This window comes from Lytechinus variegatus, chromosome 6 (genome assembly GCF_018143015.1).
Source record: "Lytechinus variegatus isolate NC3 chromosome 6, Lvar_3.0, whole genome shotgun sequence".
NCBI lineage: Eukaryota > Metazoa > Echinodermata > Echinoidea > Temnopleuroida > Toxopneustidae > Lytechinus > Lytechinus variegatus.
In genome coordinates, this window is record NC_054745.1 from 27,814,964 (window position 1) to 27,824,831 (window position 9,868).

The following is a 9,868-nucleotide window of genomic DNA, read 5'->3' on the forward strand; positions in this document are numbered from 1 at the left end:
TGAAACATTGGCTGAAATCCCTACTCAAAATAGTTTAGTTCTTTTATGATGGTAAAAAATACAAGATCATTCAAAATCGAAATAAAACATATATTTGGGACGAGATGACCCGACTTTTGGAAAGATAACCTTTTTGGGGGTGGGGTAGTTGTAGCTAGAATTAGAAGTTTATTTCATTCCCAAAAAATAGAGGTTTATCATATATATTTCCTGAATATTTTTTTATCAAAATAAATTATATCAATTTCTATTTCTCATTTCAATTTGAAACTTTTCTCAATAGTTAAACAATATTGAAGTGAAAGTGATGAAGTGTTCTCTCTCGTTCTCATCTTTCTCTTGTTACCGCTCATTTTCTTTCTATATCTCTCACACACACTAGCGTACCTACGGGGGGCAGACTGCCCCCCCCCCCCCCCCGACGAGTTTTTTTTTTGCTTGTCCATTTTTTTCTGGTACGAAATCCTTTTGTAATTGAAGACCCCTTTTTGTCATTTTTTTGCGGACGATTTTGCCCCCCCCTGTGGAAAATCCTAGGTACGCTACTGCACACACATTCACCATCCTACTACCTTTTTCTCTCTGTCATCCCCTCCCCTTGCTCTTTCAAAAATGCTTCAACAGAAAACCTGTAATAAGAAGCATCTTACATCAAAGCAGTTTAAATATTTTAAAGTTAGCTATTTTTTTATTTCAATATTTCAAGGCGGTGTACATAGAGAAATCATGAAAATTTCAATATTCAAGCATATAATTATTTCCTGTCTTAATGATTGTACAACAAAATACCTTGGCAAAAAAATATAATGGAAATATTTTCAAATGTCAAATTCATTAGAGTGTACATTCTATAGGCATATAATATTCTCAGTACATGTACATGTAATGTATTAATCCAATGAACAATGTTTCTCCCCCCCAAAAAAAAAAAAAATATATATATATATATATATATATACATTGCAGGTCATGTATAGATCAAGTTCCAATAACACCTAGCAAAGCCAGTGCATCTACTTTGACTTCACTCCCTTCACGCTTATTTTTTGTAACTGTGTTGACATTAATAAAAAATAGATTTTATTTTTTAAAGTGATTTTTTTATTAATTTAATTCTCCAATTAATTCATTTTCATACATACAAAATTCTGTTAATAAGTTAGTTTAGATCATTTATGCATTTAATTTTGTTGAAAATCTATATAAATATCAAGCATTCCCAGAATTAAACAATCATCTTTATTTCCCTCAACCATGGAATACGGCAACTTCAAATCCAGCACTGCCTCAAGGTACACCACCCAAACAACCAAGTGCATCTACTCTGATTTCGTTTTCCCATTCTAGGTGAATATTTCTCACAATATATCTGACATCCCCCCATAATATATATAAGGGGGTACTTAACAAAATTGCAGAATAAAATTTTCCTACTAGTGAAAATCCTTTGAAGCAAGCACTATAAAATTGCATTCTTAATCCTTATTGTAATACATGATTAGAAAATACTCTTGCATATAAGAACTTTAAATAAAACCTAATCAAACATCCTGCCCCCCCCCCTCCACTTCAAATCCATCATTGACTGAAAGACATATCTCAATAAATCAACCGTGTAAAGAACATTTATCTTTTAGATATTTTATGAAACAAAAATATGTTTAATAATCTATTGAAATAAACAGTTCTTAAATTAGGAAATGCATCCTCACAAAATGAAAGGTCATTCTTCTTTTTTATGCTTGTTGCAATTAATACACAAATAATGATTGCAAATGTGAAAACTCCATGTCCAGTTGAAGCTTTTTTGAATAAAAACTATCTCACATAGTGGACCTCTCAAAATACTTCCCAAATCATAATATAATTACATTATCAAGAGTATTCATCACTTTCCTTGAAACAAAATAATAAAACCCTCCCAACTGAGATGAATGTGACACATTGTTGATATTTATAAATCTGCAAAAGAACAGAAGTTCATCTATTTCTTTCACAACAAGGACAAATTCTACAAATTCATTTGTCTGAGGTATCAAGGAAACATTCCCAGACTGGTGGAATTTCTTCAAAATCGCATTCCTCTTCAAGGTAATTTAGTATCATTAAAATTACCATGCCTGTTTTTCCCTTTTCCATTGAACCTTTCTGGCAGAATATTTTTGGCCAGACTCATATATATATCAGAAGTAGTTGAAATAGATGTTAAATACTGTAGCAAATTAAACATGATCCCCAAATCAAGTACAAGTACATGTAATTACAAGATCAATTGGATGCACAATACACTGGTACACACAAAATAATCTGAATATACTACAGATGTGTAGTAAGGTATTTAGAGGTGAAGAGGGATTTATAAAACTGAACTGGGAGGGTGAATCATTTGAAGAATGAAAAGGGCTTCAATATATGGATGTTACCAGATTCAAGCAATTCAATGAACTGTGCACTGAATATTGTATACTTCTGAAAAGAATGCATTGCATTGTTGTCTGTTTTTAAAGAAATTTTTATAATTAAGTCTTTAATGTTTTCAAAAATTCAATTTATGGTTCCGAGAACAATCAGAAAACACAATGTACATTGGTGTCAGAAGCTGAACCTATCAAGTAGAGAGTTACCAGTACGTTAAACAACATACATCTTTGACAACATGATTTATAGTATGTGTTTTACAACTGTACTGTTACTATATGTTATGTACTTAAATGCATTTCAATATTGAATTTTAACCCTGCAGCAATACCACAAACCTTTGTTCTGCAAAATGGAATTTGAATTACCCATCTCAAAGAAAAAAGAATCATCTGTCAGAAGAGTTTGAGCTGGTAGAAGTGCATGCCATTAGAATTGAAGTTCAATGGAAGAAACATGGTCTCGACTTTATAAATAAAGAGTACAAGATGAGAGTGAAAGAACATGATATGAGATTGAAAGAGCATGAAATGAGATTGAAAGACACGATATGAGCTTGAAGGAGCACAAACTACGAATGGATGTTTTGAATAAAGAAAGAGAGGTTACTTAAGCTAAGCTGCAGGAATCACAGGGTTATAATAATCAATTTATTAACAAATAAAGAAGTAAAGTATTCTTCATAAATTTAAATGAACTCTGTGTTTCTATGTTCTTAATGCTTTTGCCATTGTTATAGGCATTCCTCTCCACATGAAGTTGGAAGGGGTATATAAGAAGCATATGGCCCAATCCCCCCCCCCCCCCCCCGGCTCTTGATGTAGACATGTGTCCCATCAATTGCACCTTTCACTCCTGGAAATCTAACAGTTAGATAGAACTGTCTCCGAGTTGCTTCAACTTCTTCTCTTGTAGGAATCTTCATGTATTGCCTCTTCCTTCTTGCTTTAGCTTCTGACACATTGATGACTGCGATATTGCTGCCTCATCACCATGCATCTTTTAAAATGATCCTGTAAAATAAAAACAAACCATATGGTTGATAGGTGAGGTGATTGTTTTGAGGTAATTTAAAACATTTCATTGAAGCACATACAGATGTTAAACAATGAATATTCATCTTGTACAAATATCATACAATTTTCTCCAATATATTTTAACAAGTGGAACGCCTTTGGCAGTCTCGTCATCATTATGCGATTCAATATAGCAGCAGTGCTGACTTCAAAAACAACTATTGAATAATTTTTTGCCCAATGCTTTAATGACTTTTTACCTTGAAGTTTTGCACATCTTTTGATTAAAGGTAAAAAAAAAATAATTGGGTTGTACAGTACCCAAACAATGTACCATCAATTTTTAATTTCAGCCAAGTCGTCACTAGTGAATTATATTTGTGACAGAAATTGAGGAAACAGAATTGAAATTAATAGAGAAGTGACATAGAAGCGTTTTGTGAAATATGAATAAATTCTGCATAAATTAACATAAATAATTTTCTAGTCAAAATTTCAAAAGTCTGTGTGGAAAATTGGGGACCCTCATGTACATGTAGCTCTACCAGACGGATGAAAAAAAAAATCAAAATTGGTCTACAAATACAGAAGCATTTTTTGTGATTATGAATTTTGCATAAATTAGCATGAATAAATTTTGCATAAATTAGCATAATTTTATATTCAAAATTTCAAAATTTTGTGTACAAGTTTGGTGAACCTCATGAAGCTCTACAACGGGTTAATGGCAAAATTTATAACTCTAACCTGACATAACAGTTGTAAAAGCAGAGCCTCACTACTGCTGTGGTAGTTTTGGAATTTTTAAATTATGCAATTCATAGGTACTTGACTGTTGCTGAAATGATACTCTTATTTATGTCCTCCTTCTCTGATTTCTAGATATTGTCATGTCATCAGCTTTATCTGGAGTCCTAAAATTATAGAAACAATCTCAGTCATTTAGATTTAACAGTGCCAAGAAACATTCAATAATCGTTTATGAAAAAATTAAATTACTTACCCACTGCATAAAAATGGAGAGTTGTCAACACCTGCAAATAAACAGGAAGTTGATCTATCCTCTGAGCTGTGTGTCCCTCTTCATTTCGGCTTCCAGCATATTGGTGACGGTTTCTTTTGACAGTCGATACTGATCTCGAGATGGCCCATCCTTGTACGATTTCAATGGATTTTTAGCATCATGTAGCCCACAATGTCTTGGGAAAGGTAGCTGTGTGCAGAAGAGTTGAATATTATTTTTAATTCTTTTAATTTGTGATCTTTATAATCATTCCAAACTGTACATGTGCATGTAGATTTGATCTGCCAATATAATTACTGCATTCTTAATTTACTTCCTGAGATTAACAAAAACTACATTCAAGCCATTTCATTTCTTCAGTCTAAATATTTCATGTTCGATATCTTAAATCATTTCAATAATACTTTTAAACAAATCAAAACAATGTAAATCAAATTAATAATCATACCTCTTAGTAATTTAAAGCTGTGAAGAAGATGGAGATAATCCATAAAGACCTACACTGTATGGTACCTCTGATGCCGATGTAATTCTGTGAAACAATGGTCAAATAAAAAAAAAAATCTCACAGTAAACACTGTGAATGATAAATAAATAAAAAAAACATTGTTCTAATTTGTTTGAAACTGGAATATGCCTTTCAAAATTAGGCCTAGGCCTAACGACTTAAATCTGTTTTTTTTTTGTGGGGGGGGGGCTCTATTTTCTCTATTTGCAAGTGAAGACTTTAGAGTTAGACCAAATTTTGAGTAATCAACTCTTTAATATTCCTACAGCCTCAAAAATTGGCCTGTGCTGAAAGCAAAAAGGTAGATCTCGATCTACAAATGTATATTTTGAATTTGAAATGCAATTTAGCCTTTTTAGTAGGCCTACGAAGCTTAGTCAAGGCAAATTCAAAATCAAATTGAAAAAAAAATTCTTTCTGACTCTGAGTTTCTCCTCTTAAAATGCACCAAATAGTACAAAAATTATATAGATTTAGATATTTCGTTTTCATCTTGACATTGACAAATCAAGATATAGATGGCATAATAATATAAATATCCTCGTGAAGCTCATAAAACAATTAAGCCCGGCCCGCGGCTGAGCACCTTCAATTCCTTCAACAACACAGGGACAAAATATCCCAACACTTAAATGCACGGATGGGACTGTGGCAATACACACGCGACGATAAAGTGCATCGTCTGGACTTGTCAATACCAAAACCTCGTTCGCAATCATGAAAAACAACACTACCAATTTCATATAACTGCTTAAAACGTATCAATATATTCCAGAGAAGGAAAGCGGGAATTTTTTTACGAATTCAAAGAAGAATACTTACGAAATTCTAATCAAGAAGACCACTTGTCAGGTCCAGGACCGCAAGAAAAATTTTCTTCGCTTCACGGATTTTTCACAAACTCCTCAAGTGCGCATGCTCGTAAAATTAAACCATGGTTTAAACCACATCTAAGAGCAGACTAAAAAATATGACGTTTCATGACGTTTTATGACGCATTTAAACCCCCTCGGGGTTTAAACCTCTTTCGTGAAACGTAAATGAAAAACCCAGCTCGGGGTTTAAACCAGGAGGGGGTTTAAACCACCAAAAACCAGGAGCTAGGTTTTTCGTGAATTCGGGCCTATATCTTATTGGAGAGGGGGTGAAATTGGTCTATATATATTCCTGTATCGTACCTACTGGGTTTTAGGGGTATAAACTATTTTTTGGCTTGGGGGGGGGTACTTCCAAGAACCCTACATTTGAGTGGAAAGGGGATCAAATTGGCCTATATATATTGCACGTACCTACTGGGTTTGAGGGGTATAAATTATGTTTTGGCTAGAAGGGGGGGGGTACTTCCAATAAACCCTACATTTGAGTGGAAAGTGGATCAAATTGGCCTATATATATTGCACCTACTGGGTTTGAGGGGTATAAATTATGTTTTGGCTAGAAGGGGGGGGTACTTCCAATAAACCCTACATTTGAGTGGAAATGCGATCAAATTGGCCTATATATAAGTACTGCACCTACTGGGTTTGAGGGGTATAAATTATGTTTTGGCTTGAAGGGGGGAGGGTACTTCCATTAAAACCCTACATTTAATTGGAGAGGGAATGAAATTGGCCTATATAATATTCCCATATTGTACCTACTGGGTTTTAGGGGTATAAATTATGTTTTGGCTTGAAGGGGGGGGGGGGTACTTCCAGTAAACCCTACATTTAATTGGAGAGGGAATGGAATTGGCCTATATAATATTCCCATATTGTACCTACTGGGTTTTAGGGGTTATAAACTATGTATTTGGCTGGGGTGGGTATAAACCCTATATTTAATTGGAGAGGGGATGAAATTGGTCTATATATATTCCCTTATCATACCTACTGGGTTTTAGGGGTATAAACTATTTTTTGGCTTGAGGGGAGGGGTACTTCCAAGAATCCTACATTTGAGTGGAAAGGGGATCAAATTGGCCTATATATATTGCACCTACTGGGTTTTAGGGGTATAAACTATGTTTTGGTTTGGGGGGGGGTACTTCCAAGAACCCTACATTTTAAATTTAGTAGAGAGGGGATAAAAATGGCATAATATATATACTACCATATTGTACCTACTGGGTTTGAGGGGTATAAACTATTTATTGGCTTGAGGGGGGGGGGGTTACTTCCAAGAACCCTACATTTGAGTGGAGAGAGGATCAAATTGGCATTTATATACTACCAAATTGTACCTACTGGGTTTTAGGGGTATAAACTATGTTTTTGGCTGGGGGTGGGTATAAACACTCTGGCCCGAATTCACAAAGGAGGTTTAAACCCCGAGGGGGTTTAAACCCCCTCCTAGGTTTTTTAGTCCATGGTTTAAACCCCGAGGGGGTTTAAACCCCCTCTCTGTTTCACGAACGATGGTTTCTTTAGTCCATGGTTTAAAATTAAACCATGGTTTAAACCATGGTTTAATTTTAGACCACGGTTCTGAGCATGCTCAGTAGAGCGTATGTTGTCTGCTACGTCTTTGCTGACCACGGCAAACAGGGTTCGAAAATCCAAAATCTGGGGTATAAAATACCGAAATTTGCAATCTCAATCGATTACATGAAATGAAAGTACATTAAAAACTTATTCATTGTTGGATGAGTCGAATTGTATTGTACATCCGCTATTTTTATATACATCACAAAATGCAATAAAAATGAAAATTTGTCTCAACCATTGCGGTCGTCTGCGCGTCGACGATAATCTCATGTCGGTCCCATCCGTTAACATCGATGTCATGTTTTTAATCATTGAATAAATTTAATTCGGCTGAAAAGAAAATGACAACAAACAGATGTAATATAAAGATTACCCGATGAAACTTGAAGTATGAATATAATTACTTCATCAGTTTCAAGAATAAGTAGTATCTTATCAGATCGCTTTCTCTTAATACTTACCTTTTTGATGTAAAGCGGCATTTAATATGAAATTAAGCTGTTGATTTTGCATGTCTACGATCTCGATCGCTAAGTTTAGTTGAGGCTGAGCTGAGAGTTATTACAACGCGCATGCCCGTACAGTCGTCCGGCAACCAATATTCGAAAAGTATATGGGTCTTCTAATGCTTTTTCAGTATAAAAACAACAATCATAACAAAGATTGTCGATCAGCTGTTCTTACGTCATAATCAAAATTGCGAAACGACCTTTGAATCCAGTTCCATCGCCAAAAATATCAAAAAAAATAAATTCAAATGTAAATTCTAGAAAGAACACGTCCCAAAATTTTCTGAAGTAAACTTTATCCTCCAATCTGTTTATTTTTCTTTCTTAAAATTGAGACTGCAATGATTTATTCCCTAAATCTTGACTTTATTTTGTTAATGGTAATCAAAAGTGCATCCCATAACTCTAGCACGCATAAAAATAAATATTTGTGGATCACTGAAACATTGGCTGAAATCCCTACTCAAAATGGTTTAGTTCTTTCATGATGGTAAAAAATACAAGATCATTCAAAATCGAAATAAAACATATATTTGGGACGAGATGACCCGACTTTTGGAAAGATAACCTTTTTGGGGGTGGGGTAGTTGTAGCTAGAATTAGAAGTTTATTTCATTCCCATATATATTTCCTGAATATTTTTTTATCAAAATAAATTATATCAATTTCTATTTCTCATTTCAATTTGAAACTTTTCTCAATAGTTAAACAATATTGAAGTGAAAGTGATGAAGTGTTCTCTCTCGTTCTCATCTTTCTCTTGTTACCGCTCATTTTCTTTCTATATCTCTCACACACACTAGCGTACCTACGGGGGGCAGACTGCCCCCCCCCCCCCCCGACGAGAAGTTTTTTTTTTTGCTTGTCATTTTTTTCTGGTACGAAATCCTTTTGTGATTGAAGACCCCTTTTTGTCATTTTTTTGCGGACGATTTTGCCCCCCCCCCCCTGTGGAAAATCCTAGGTACGCTACTGCACACACATTCACCATCCTACTACCTTTTTCTCTCTGTCATCCCCTCCCCTTGCTCTTTCAAAAATGCTTCAACAGAAAACCTGTAATAAGAAGCATCTTACATCAAAGCAGTTTAAATATTTTAAAGTTAGCTTTTTTTTTATTTCAATATTTCAAGGCGGTGTACATAGAGAAATCATGAAAATTTCAATATTCAAGCATATAATTATTTCCTGTCTTAATGATTGTACAACAAAATACCTTGGCAAAAAAATATAATGGAAATATTTTCAAATGTCAAATTCATTAGAGTGTACATTCTATAGGCATATAATATTCTCAGTACATGTACATGTAATGTATTAATCCAATGAACAATGTTTCTCCCCCCCCAAAAAAAAAAAAATATATATATATATATATATATATACATTGCAGGTCATGTATAGATCAAGTTCCAATAACACCTAGCAAAGCCAGTGCATCTACTTTGACTTCACTCCCTTCACGCTTATTTTTTGTAACTGTGTTGACATTAATAAAAAATAGATTTTATTTTTTAAAGTGATTTTTTTATTAATTTAATTCTCCAATTAATTCATTTTCATACATACAAAATTCTGTTAATAAGTTAGTTAAGATCATTTATGCATTTAATTTTGTTGAAAATCTATATAAATATCAAGCATTCCCAGAATTAAACAATCATCTTTATTTCCCTCAACCATGGAATACGGCAACTTCAAATCCAGCACTGCCTCAAGGTACACCACCCAAACAACCAAGTGCATCTACTCTGATTTCGTTTTCCCATTCTAGGTGAATATTTCTCACAATATATCTGACATCCCCCCATAATATATATAAGGGGGTACTTATAACAAAATTGCAGAATAAAATTTTCCTACTAGTGAAAATCCTTTGAAGCAAGCACTATAAAATTGCATTCTTAATCCTTATTGTAATACATGAT

The 9,868-nt window shown here is 34.0% G+C and overlaps 1 long non-coding RNA gene across 1 annotated transcript; it reads right to left on the reverse strand.

Annotated features, from left to right (window-relative positions):
• Positions 1 to 3,085: 3,085 nt before the first annotated feature.
• On the reverse strand, positions 3,086 to 6,085 carry LOC121417309. The gene is made up of 4 exons (XR_005970340.1): positions 5,789 to 6,085; positions 4,907 to 4,990; positions 4,438 to 4,647; positions 3,086 to 3,431 (listed from the first exon to the last, which is right to left on the reverse strand). It is a non-coding gene; the product is annotated as an uncharacterized LOC121417309 (long non-coding RNA).
• Positions 6,086 to 9,868: the final 3,783 nt, after the last annotated feature.